We start from the raw sequence: 13048 nt of genomic DNA on the forward strand, positions 1-13048 counted from the left end.
CACAGAAATGTAAAGACACCAATTCTCTCATACCAATCTAAAATACAATGCAACTCTAAACTCAATGGAATGATAGAAACAGGCAAATAGGCAATAGAAGAAAATAAAGGGTCCAGAAACAATAAAAGTGACAGAAGCATGAATATTGATGAACAAATGATGAACTTTTCAGTAAATAGTTATAGGAAATTTATTATCTATATGGGGAAAATATGTTCCAACTTCTTACTATATTAAAAAAATAATTTCAGGCGGATTAAAGACCTAAATGTGAAAAATAGAACTCTTAGGAGAAAATGAAAAACAATATTTTCATGACATCAAGTAGGAAAGAGTTTCTCAAACAAAATATTACAAGTTAATGTTAAAAATTTCTGTTAGCAGAAGGTTCTATTTAAAAAGTGACAAGACTTAAAATTAGAGAATATATTTGAGACACACATAACCAACAAGGGTTGACATCCAGAATATATAATAAACTCATATAAGTCTAAAGAAAAAAAATAACTGGGCCATAAAAATGAGCAAATGAGACAGGTTGGCATTCAATCTTATTAAAAATTATAAAATCACTAATTGAATCCATGAGAAATAATGTTAGCAAGGATTGGGAGCAAAACATATTACTAGAAACTGTTGGTAGAAGTGTAAATTGATACAAGCTCTTTACAGAGAAACTCTACATTATCTAGTAAAGTTAAAAATGCACATGTCTTATTGAAGTTCAATTAGCTATGTTTTGCTCTTTGGGTTCAGATATATTTTCACTCCTCAGTTAATTTTGACATCTCCTCTCTCTCTCCCAATTCTCAGATGGTCATGTTGCTTCTTATTTCACTGAGAAAATGAAAGCATTCAGCAGAGAATTTATTAATCTTCTCATCACCAAGCCCACCAGCTACCAGCATTCTTGCCTACAGTTACAAAAGATGAATTGTCATTTCATCTTTTCTAAGGTCTGGCATATAGACAGTACTTGATAAACATTTGTAGATTGAATAAAAGAATGACAAAATTTAGGTAACGTATGATTCAATGGTTCAATAATGCATTATCAACATTATTAGTTGTTAGGGAAATGTAAATCAAAACCATAATAAAATACTACTTCACACCCATGAGGATAACTTAAAAGACAACAAGTGTTAGCAAAGAAATGGAGAAATTGCAACCCTCACACTTGCTGGCTGGAATGGAAAATGGTGCTGCCACTGTGAAAAACAGTTTGGCAGTTCCTCAAAAAGTTAAACACAGAGTATCCTATGATCCAGCATTTCCATTCCCTATACATATGCCCAAGAGAAGTGAAAACGCATGTCCACACAAAAATGTATACATGAATGTTCATAGAAACATTACTTATAATAGATGAAAAGTGGAAACAGCTCAAATGCCCATGAATTGATGAATGAATAAAGAAAATGTGGTATATTCATATGGTAGACTATTATTCAGCTATAAAAAGGAATGAAGTACCGATACTTGCTACAACATCAATAAACCTGGAAAATATTATGCCAAATGAAAGAGGAGAGCTACAAGAGACCAGAGATCGTATGACTGCATTTACATGAAGTTTCCAGAATAGGCAAATCTATAGAGATAGAAAGTAAACTAGTGGTTGTCTAGGGCTGAGAGGTTAGAAAGAATGGAGAATGGGTATGTGGTTTCTTTCTGGGGTGATGAAAATGTTCCAAACTTAGGTAGTGGTAATGGTTACAGAACTCTGTGAACACACTAAAAATCACTAAACTGTATACTTTAAAAAGGTAGATTTTATTATGTGAATTATATCTCAATAAAGTTGCTAAAATAATGCATTAAATCCATTTTCAGATTTTCCCCTTTTATGGTGGAGTACAGTGGATAGTGTAAGGGAAAAGCATGGATTTGGCGTCAAACAGAGAAAGAATCAGAAGCCAGCAGGGGAGTATTTATTCCAGTTCCGCTAAGCACTAATTCTGAGACCTTCGGCAAATCACTTAATCATTCTAGCCTCAGTGTCCTTATTTGTAAAAGAGGAAAAGCACAACCACTTCACTGGATTGCTACAAGAACTAAATTCAATAACATATCAAAACGTATCTAGCATATGTGCTAGCCCTCACAGGCACCCAATCTCATCCCTCCTCTTTTTCTCTGCTATCTTCTGCACCCTTCTACCCATAATCTAAAACTTTTTACTCTTTATTATTAAATTTTTATGCTAATACAAAAATAGAAAGAAGAGTAAAATAATCCCCTTTGTATCCACACACATTTCACCAATTATCAACTCATGGGTAAATTCACTTTATCCTTATCTCCACTCACGTTCCCTCTGCATCCCCCCTTCCCTGTGCATATCATTTCAAAGAAAATCCCATTCACCGTATCATATCATTTGTAAATAGTCCAGTACATACCTCTAAAACGTAAGAGCACTTTTTTGGAAACAAATACAATAATCATTATCATACCTAATGATAAGGTAACAATATTCTTTAATAACAACAAATATCTAATTAGTTTTCAAATTTCCCTGATTATCTCAGGGAAGTTATCTCGGTTTGTTTGCACAAGTCAGACTCTAAGCAAGACTCCACATGTGGTGACTGACTGACAGTGTTTTACGTGTCTTTTAATCTCCTGGTTCTCCTCCTCTGTCTCATTTTTTCTCTTACAATTTTGTTGTTGATCAAAAACCCCGAGTTGTTTGTTCTGTGAGTTTCCCACAGTCTGGATTTTTCCCTTTCCAGCCCTGTGATGTGGTCTGAAATGTTCCGCTGCCCCTTGTAATTTCTGTAAATTAGTAGTTAGTTCTGGATAAAGTTTTGTTGTTGTTGTTTTCGTTTGCGCCAACGCTGCTTCAGAGAGAACGTTATAGCTTCATCTGGAGGCACATAACATCCCGCTGACTCTTCTTTAGTGATGTTGGCAGGACTGATAATTATTGCTTAGATCCATTAATTCACTAGGAATTGCCAAACAGTGATTGTCTAATTTTATAATTCCACATTTATTTATTTGCTGGAATACTCCTGTAAAGAGAAACTTCCTGTCATCAAATGTTTGGTTACCCTGAAGTACAATTTGTATAGGATTAAATGTTTGATTCTTTCCCTTTACTTTTACCAGTTTTGAAAATAACTTCGGTCCCCTAACATCCTCTAAAGATTAATTTTTTGGATAAACATATGGATGTTAAAATATTAGATATAATTCACTGCATTGCAGTTACTCTTCTTAAGTCATGTTCAAGTATTCTCAGTTCTTTCCAGTGGGAGACTATTTATGTTGCCTTCTGAGCTCTTCTGACACAATCCTAGTGGTCTTTCACAGCGCTCTTGCCTTCTGACATGACAAGATATGTTAGGTTCACTTTGTACATTGTCTGCTTCCAACCTGGAATCAGCCGTTATTCCAAGGGATTCTGATTCCTTTTAATGGAAAATATATTTTAAGACTAGAATCTGGACACTGGGGGTACTCATTGTTTTGGGGTTGGTAATAATGGACAGATCTAAGAAATAATCACGTTTTAAATATTTTATTTTGACATAATTGAGGCTTACAGAAAAGGTGAGAAAAAAAGAATTCCTGTATCCCCTTCATGAAGATTGCCCAAATGTTGTTAATGTGATAATGTCAACAGTATTGGTTGAAGTGAACCATTTGAAGGTAAGTTGCAGACATCATACTTCTTTACTCCTAAGCCCACCAGCATGTCCTAGAAAGAAGGACATTTCCTTCTATGGCCACAGAGCAATTATCAAAATCAGTAATTAACATTGATACAATACTAATATACCAGTCTGGTTTCAATTTCCCCAATTATTTGACTAATGTTGCCTATGGCAAAAGAAAATCCTGCATTACATATGGCATTCAATTATTTTTTTATCTCCTTTAATGTGGAACACTTTTCAGTCTTTGACATTTATGACCTTCATGTTTTTTTTCAAAATATGGGCCAGTTATTTTTTTTTCCTCCCTAAAGCCCCAGTACATGGTGGCATATCCTAGTTGTAAATCATTCTACTTCTTCTATGTGAGCCACTGCCACAGCATGGCAACTGACAGACAGGCGGTATGGTTCCACGACAGGTAATTGAACCCAGGCTGCTAAAGTGATATGCACCAAACTTTAACCACTAGGCCATCGGAGCTGGCTCAGGGCCAGTTATTTTTTAGGAGGCCCCTCAATTTGTGTTTCTCCAATGTTTCTTCATGATTATATTCAAGTCACGCAGTTTTGGAAAAAATAACACAGAAGAGATGTATTCTTTTCATATCAAAAGTCACGTGATATTGATTTGTCCCCAACACTAGTGATGTTAACCTTGATCACTTGGTTAAGGTGGTGTCTTCCATGTTTCTCATTATAAAGCTGCTACTTTTCTCTTGTTAATTATTAAGTATCTTCTGCGAATAACTTTGAGACTATGTAGATATCCCGTAATTCATCAAAATTTAACCCACTAATTTTAGCATCCTTTGCTGACCCTTGCCTGCATCAATTACTATGATGGTTGCCAATTTGTGATTTTCTAACATCACCATTCCCTCTAAATTTGTTTGCTGGTACTCTACTGTGAGAAAGAGCTTCTCCTTCACTTCTATTTACGTATATATGTATATGTGGGTATGTCAGTGTGGACTTACGAATTATTATTTTATTCAATGAACTACAACACATTACTATCATTCTTTATTTTTAGGCTTTAATGTTCCCAGTAGGAGCCCCTACAAGCAGGTTCCTGTGTCCTTTTGACATGTTCCATCACTCTTTGATTGCATCCTTACTTTCTGGCACTAAAAGATATTCCAGACTCAACTTGTACTTTCTCAGCTGCAGCCCTAGGCTCAGCCATTTCTGCAAAGAGTCCTGGTTCCTTTTAATAGAGAATGATATTTAGATAACAATATCTGGGCTCTAGTTGTGCTCACTACCAGTAGAGTAGATGTTATTTTTTAAGACAAAAGTTATTATGCATTCTTAATCATAGTTCCAATTCAAAACAGGATTATAGGATTTTTACTTACATATATTGATCTTACAGCTGTATTTCCTTTCCCCTATGCCAACAATTCTGGTTCTTAGGGATATCAACATAATTACTTCTTTGCTATATCACACAAAGCATACACAAGTCTTTTTATAATAATATCAACACTATCATTACCAACACAATTACTAAAAACAGTTTAAGAGCGTGCTGCTGTTCCCTCTGTCTTTAGGGTATATCCCCCTAGAGAACCATCAAACCACTCTGTTTATAATGGCTTGAATTAGTTCATCTCAGTGTGTTGAAATACAGTTTTACTCATTTGTTTCATTTTGCTTTTGATTATTAGAAATTACTAAGATTTAACTTTGTTATATGAAGTATTTAAATGGTTCCAAAGTCATATATTCAAGGTTCTAATAAGTCAAGTTCCCATCCCTATCCTCTACTCTCTATACCTTTCCTCACTTCTACTCTCCATGCCTTCCCATCTCCCATAGGTAACTTTTAAAAAACAATTGTTTATGTGTGTTTTACAGATGCAGGTTCTTTTGGCTTCCATATAAGCAAATATGTATCCATAGCTTCATTACACTCACTCAGATAGTCACACACATAGATCTTTTCATATTTTTGCCAGTGTGTCCTTGGAATACACTCACAGAAGCAGGATCATTTGATCAAGGAATAATTCACGTATAATTTTTTAGATATTGAAAACTTTCCCTCCATAGTGTTTGTACGCTTCTGCATCTCCACCAGCAATGTGTGAAAGTGCCTGTTTTTCCAGAGCCTTGCCAAAAGAGTATTTTAACAAACTTGGGGATTATTGTAAATCTGCTAGGCTAGCAGTGGTGTTTAATTTGCATTTCTATTATTTTGAACGAGGCTGAGCATCTTTTCATATAACTAAGAAGCATTTTCACCTTTTTTTCTGTGAACAATCTGTTCAGATGGTTCATTTGTAGTGGAATTTAGGTCTCTCATTCCCTATTTGTTAGAAGTGCCCTATAATTAGGGTTATTAAAGCTTTGTCTGTGATGGAAACTGCAAATCTTTTTCCTTGATTGTCATTTTCCACATTTCATTTTTGAGAGTCAGGCTTTTAGGACAAAGCACAGACAACAATCCTACTGGCTGTCTCCCTTAATATTAGGACTGTTAGCTGCTATAAATCAAACATTTGACCAACACAGCATAGAAAGCAGTTTGATGGATTTTTCTCTACTGCCAAAAATATCATCTGAGGCACATGTCAGTCACATGTGGGCAGGCAAGAGATTCTGGAACACAGAAGCAAGACAAGAGGAACATAACAATTTAAGTATGTCCTACTAGATGTAAGAAATCCCCAAACCATTCTCCAAATAGTGGCCAAAAAAGGAATAGAATTCAAATTTGTTTGCCTGTGGAGAAATTAATAGACATGGAAAGTAAATAGCAAAACAAAGCTATCTGGTGAAAAACAATCTGACTTTAAAGGAGTTAAGATTTCAGCCCCTCTAGTGGTATACTCAGGGAGGCAACCATCAAGTGGCGGGAAAGGCCATGGCACGTTATGACTGCACCAGACAGGCTGAAGTAATAGCAAATAGGCTCTCTTTGAGCTTCTTAGCTTTTCAGTGAGGCAAGATATCAGAGTGGTTAACAAAATGGGTTTTGGAATTAAATTTGTACTCAACTCTAGTTCAGCAGTATATCATCTCTATCTGTAAGTTTGTGTAAAGTACCAAACTCTGCGGGCTTCAATGTCCTGCGGGTAAAATGGAGATAACGAGAGCTTTCTCCCAGGGCTGCAGTGAATGTCAGAGAGAAAGTGCACTGAAAGCACTGGGCACAGCGCCCGCCACACTATGTGCTTGATGAACACAACCTACCACCACCTGCCTGGTTAGTCTTTTACATGGTCTCATGTATTCAACTTCCACGCTGAAACATTATTTGTGAGCGTGAACACTACACCGTCTAACTCTCTTTCCAAATCACTGTCATATTAGAACAAATTACAGCCCCTAACATAACAAAACAACCCAAAGAAAATGTCTTAATAGAGGGGAAAATGGTAAAAGATTACAAAAGGTAGAACAAGTAGATTAGAGAAATAAAAGGTTTTTAGTTCCAGCTAGTTATTAACTCAACATTTACCCAAGGCTTAGTAGGCACTGTGAGCCAAGAGTTTCTAATAAAAATAGCAATTATTAATTGAGTGATTATTCAGCACCAGGTACTATAATAGGAACTATACTGACATAATCTTCTGGAGAGATCGAGAGTATAAGACTGTCTGGGTTTGAGTTCCAGTTCTTCCATTTTCTACAGGACCAAGTAGAACTTACAAAATTCTCTTTTTTCACCTATTAGACTGGTGAATAACAGTACCTCTATCATAAACGTGATATATTTGTCAAGAGAATGGACTCTGGAATTAATTTTCTTGGGTTTGTGTTCCACTTGTACTTTCTACTTACATAACCTCTGGTAAGTTTATTCACCTCTCTGCATCCCAATTTTGTCACCTGTCAAATGGGAATAATAGTCTCTACTTTGAAGGGTATTAGTAAATATGAAATGAGACAACGCAGGTAAATAATTTAGAACATCACTGGCAGGTAGTAAGTTCTCGATAAATGTGAGCTATTTTTTCATTAGGATAAAATGGCATAATCTGTGAGAAATGCTTACTCCAAGGTCTAGAATGAAACAGTTTAATATCTATTTAAAGATTTATGAACTAGAAACTCAAACTCACTATCATTTAAAGGTAATGAGAGCTAGTTAAAGAGAACAGTCTGCTGAGTTCTCCAAAAGATAGACAAACTTTCCTCAACTCTAAATACTCTGAAATGTATCTTTTACGTAAGCCAGAACATCAGGGAGCCTGCCCTGCACCTCACTATTGAGACTTCCGTGGAATTGTTCTAACTGAACTTTGCTTTTGCGTTATGATATCTGCCTAGGTCAGTAGACATTATTTGAAGAACTGCTATGAAACTAATGACTTTATTTACTGTAAAAATATATTTTTCAAAATTGTGGTAAAAAAACATGTAACATAAAATTTACCATCTTAACCATTTTTAAGCATATAGTCCAGCAATGTTAAGTACGTCTGTGCAACCAATCTCTGTACAAACTAATGTTGAGCAGATCGCTTTCATCTTGCAAAAGTGAAACCCTATACCCATTGAACAACTCCCATTTCTCCCTCCCTTCAACCTCTGGCAACCATCATTCTACTTCCTGTTTCTATGAATTTGACTACTTTAGATACCTCATATAAGTGGAATCAGACAGGATATGTCTTTTTGTGAATGGCTTTTTTCATTTAGCATAATGTCCTCAATGTTCATCCATGTTGAAGCATGTGGCAGGATTTCCTTCTTTTTTAAGACTCAGTAATATTCTGTTGTACATAAATATATATATATTTATAGTTTATTCATCCATCAATGGACACTTGGATTGCTTCCACCTTTTGACTATTGTGAATAATGCTACAATGAACACAGGTGTGCAAATAACTCTTTGAGGTCTTGCTTTCAATTCTTTTTGATATACATACACAGAAGTAGGATTACTAGATCATCAGGTAATTTTATTTTTAGTGTTTTTAAGAACTGTCATACTGTTGTCCATAGTGACTGCATCATTTTACATTCCCACCAACAGTGAGCAAGGGTTCCAATTTCTCCACATCCTCACCACACTTATTATTTCCTGTTTCTTTGAAGTAGTCCTCCTAATGGGTATCAGGTGGTATCTTATTGTGGTTTTGCTTTACATTTCTCTAATGATTTGTGACATTGAGCATCTTTTCGTATGCTTGCTGGCCATTTGTACATCATCTTTGGAGAAATGTCTATTCAAGTCCTTTGTCCATTTTTAATCAGGTTATTTATTTTGCTGTTGATGAGTTGTAGGAGTTCTTTATATATTCTGGATATTAACCTCTTATCAGATATATGATTTTCAAATATTTCTCATATTCCAAAAGCTGCCTTTTTACTCTGTTGATTGTGTCTTTTCATGCAGAGAAGTAAACGAATATATTTTAGGATATTATTGATACACTGTACAGCATCTACTTCATGAGGATAAATGGAAGACATTTTTCTTAGGATTCAGTAGAAGAAATAGGTGGTTTTCCTGTGAACAACTGGTTTGCTATGATCCTATAGGTGGTGATGACATCAAGTAATGAAAAAGCTCAATTGTGGCTCAATTGGAGAAACGATATCAAACCTCAAGACTTCATTTCATGCAGGGGGCTCATATTGTTCCTATGCTCTCTTCACTTTGAAATGATTTTCCCAAATATTTCTTTAAAAACTTTTATATTTTAGATATTTTAGCAATCTACCTAAAATTATTTTTGAGTGGGAAAGTAGTTGATGTTATTTTTAATAATTACTAAAACCATTACATTTCACAAAGAAGGAAACTAAAGCTCAGCATCTATAAATCACCTCCTGAAGTTCACATAATTAGTAAATGGCAGGAACCAAGATTCAATCCAAGGCCTATCTCTCAGTTTTTCCAGAATAAAAGGCTACTTCTTCAAGCAAAGGAAGAAGAGCAAAAGTTCCTATGAGACAAGAAGTGTCATTGGAGATGTGGTTCCTGTGTTCTCTAAGAGCCCACAGAAGGTGAGACCACCTTCTGCAAGAGTGATCAGGGAAGGCTGGAGCTCAAAGGACGGAAAACAGTCAGAGAGAGAGGAGGGAATGACAATGAGCAAAACTGTGGAAATACATAAAAAATATGACCAGGAAATACTGTAGTATGTCTGCCTTACACTGTTCCTTGTTGCGCATAGCAGACTCTGAATAGAGAGAACGATGGAAATAAAGCATAAGATATAGATTTGAGAGACAAGTGGAGATTGTTAACTCTAGTCTTAGAAATCTGGACTTAATTTGGTAAGTAGTAGGGAGTCGTGGAAAATTTTTAGCAGGATTCCCTAGGTAGGGTTCCCTAGAACCAGAGGCTGAAAAAGTCATATATGGAAGGTGCTCTCTTAAGTGAATCTTTTCAGAGAGTGAGGGAAGCAGGAGAAGACGAGGGAAGAAGCTGGGCAAAGATACGGGTTCAGCTGGAGTCTACTCCCAGTCTGATCCCAGAGGGAGCTCTAGAATGTAAATGACAACTCAGAGCCTTACGCCAGCCAATCACTGGCTGAGGGCCAACCCAGGCATCTCTTGGCAGGATGGCTCCCATTGGATTGAAGCAATCCTCAGAAGAAGGGTGAGTCTATAACCATCCAACACTCACAGCAGTTGAAGACTGGGTCACACTGCCCTGGTGAAGGGTAACTGAGCAGGCACCAGCCGTGTCTACTACATGGCATTTTGAAGGATGAATTGGAATGGCAGGAGCATGAAGAATTAGACACAGATATGAAAGGTAATATTATCTGAACTTGCATAGTGTTTATATAGGCAAAATAATGGATTCCCAAAGATGTCCATGTCCCAGTCCCAAAACCTGTGAACATGTTCCATTCCATGGCAAAAGGGACTTGATTAAGGTTAAAGATGTTAAAATGAGATTGTGCAGCTTAGCCAGGTGGTCGCACCCTAATCACATGATTCCACAAAAGTGGCGAGCCTTTCTGCAGTTAGAGAGATGAGAAGCTGCCACTTTTGAAGGTGGAGGAAAGGGGCCACGCACCAGGGAAGGGAGCAGCCTCTAGAAGCTGGAAGGGCAAGGAAACAGACATCCTCTGGACCTTCAGGAAGGAGTGCAGCCCTTGACAGCTTGATTTTAGCCCAAGGAGACTCATGTTGAACTTCTTCACTACACAACCGTAAGATAATAAATTTGTGTTGTTTGAATTTGTTACAGCAGCAACAGAAAATCAATGCACTGACTAAGCAAAGGGAAAGGAAAAGACTAATGAATAAGAAAATGATAGAATAGCCACAATATTTTTTTAAAAAAAAACCTTAAAAATAACATCAGCCTCTGGTTTATTTTATTTTTCCATTTTAAATAGAATTACTAACTTTTATTATCTTTATCAGAATTCATAAAATAACTTTAAAAGTCACAGAAAAAAGAATATCAATGAAATTATAATTGAATTAGAATATGATAGTGGAAGATCAGTATTTTATTAAGGTTAAGAAAAACACATCTCTAATGAACCCTCAAAATTGCTAATGGAAGATTAAAAGGAAGAAGCTGTATTGATTTTTATTATTAGATTAAAGGTGTCAGGTCAACACAAATTGTCAATCATTCTGTTTGACTGTTGTTTTAAGTACCTGCCTGAGATTCACATTTTCTTACTGAGGAAAATGCAGGACCGTGAGCTTCATGGCCAGCAGAGGGCAGCATGAGGCAGGCCCGCCCTCTCATCCAAGGAAGCTTTCCAGGCAGGCAAAGGATGGTGGCTATGTCTCTGGAAGCCTGAGTTTCCTTGGTAATATGTGGTACTCTTGAAAATCAGGTGTGAGAGTGGGAATGAGTTTTTCGCACTGAAATAAATATTTCTTTCAAGAAAAGCTTATTTATGAAAATTGTTGGCATCTTCCTCAATAAAAAGGAAAAATAATAAATGTGCAATAAATTTTAGCAGTTTCCATGAAGTCTTCAAAAACAGGAACATTAGGTAAGTAATGAAAATCAGCAGTGTCATGCAACTTAGTTAAAGGGAAACTCCCCTGAGCTAGTGCTTAGAAGAGAGGGTGAGAAGGGGAAGCTGTGTCCTGAGGATGACATTTAACCAAGTGTCAGGGCATCCACAATTCTACCCAGCAAGGGTGAAATCCATTTTCAGTTCAAAGAACAATTAGTACATTCTTTAGCTCACCAAAAAAGGTGGAGACACCAACCTGGCTGCAAATCGGAGCCCAGAAAAAAGAGAAGGACAAGAGTCAAGTAGAGTCACACAAGCCAATTTACGGCTCAGGCAACCAGGGCTTTGCAGAATATATTGGAAGGAGCAAATGAACCTAGAAATAGTGATGGTTATGTCTTTGCAGTTAAAAGGAACATAGAATGTAACTGCAAGAGTGGGGATTTGTAATTTCTGCAAATTGTAAGGAAGGTCATGATATAAGAAGGAGACCAGCTGGGCTGAAGACAAGGAGGGACAGAAGGAGGGAGACTAGACAGGCAGGACGAAGCCAGGAGACCACACCTGCCACTTATTCTACTTGCTATTGTATCTAGTCACCATCTAGCTTCACATGGACATACTACAGATACAAATGAAAATAATTTTAAAATATTACGATGGTTTATCACAGGGAATTCATATTTAAGAGTATATTCATCAATTTTATTTATTTATTTAGTGAATCAGAAATGTATTTTTACAGTACAAAGTTCAAAAGGTATATTCCTATTTGGAATACAAGAATATTAAATTTATTTTTATAAAAATAATATAATTATTATATTATAGTTTATTTTAAAATGTCATGATTTAGATGATCTCATTTCTTGTGCAATATTTTCTTTCTACCTATATAACTAGACACCAAGCCAAATTTCGATATTTTTTCTGTTTAGAGAGATATCTAGACCAATGTTCACCAAATACTGATGGCTGTTTCAGGAGCTTCTCACTTTTCCAATTACATATCTGCTGCAAGAGGTTTTTTTCAGCCAAAACAACATATCACAACAGATCCAATGCAGAAGCAGATACGGAAATCTAGCAGTTTTAAATTAAGCCAGACATTAAAGATTTTTTTAATGCAAATAATGTAACTTTCTCACTAATACCTTATTTTGGAAAATAAAGCATCTTTCATAAAATGTTACTTTTATTAATGTAATGGTTTTATCACTATTTTTTAAATGAGTGAACATGTAAAAAAATTTCAGTTTTAATTTCTAACGTAGTAAATATTGATAGATATAATCTATATAAATCAAAGATTTTGGGGTCCTCTATAATTTTTAAGAGTGTAAAGGCATCTTAATATCAAAAGTGAGAACTTCTATCCCAAGGATTCCTAAATGTGTAACTCTAAATGAAATCTCTCTCATGAGCAGCAACTCATATAAACGTGTTTAACACACAACTCAAAATAAATAACTAAAACGAA

General features: G+C 35.9%; 1 protein-coding gene across 1 annotated transcript in view; it reads right to left on the reverse strand.

The window, feature by feature from the left end:
- Positions 1-13048, reverse strand: part of C8H8orf34 (chromosome 8 C8orf34 homolog) — a 370490-nt gene that overhangs the window by 244765 nt on the left and 112677 nt on the right.

The sequence above is a fragment of the Equus przewalskii genome, chromosome 8, assembly GCF_037783145.1.
Source record: "Equus przewalskii isolate Varuska chromosome 8, EquPr2, whole genome shotgun sequence".
Lineage (NCBI taxonomy): Eukaryota > Metazoa > Chordata > Mammalia > Perissodactyla > Equidae > Equus > Equus przewalskii.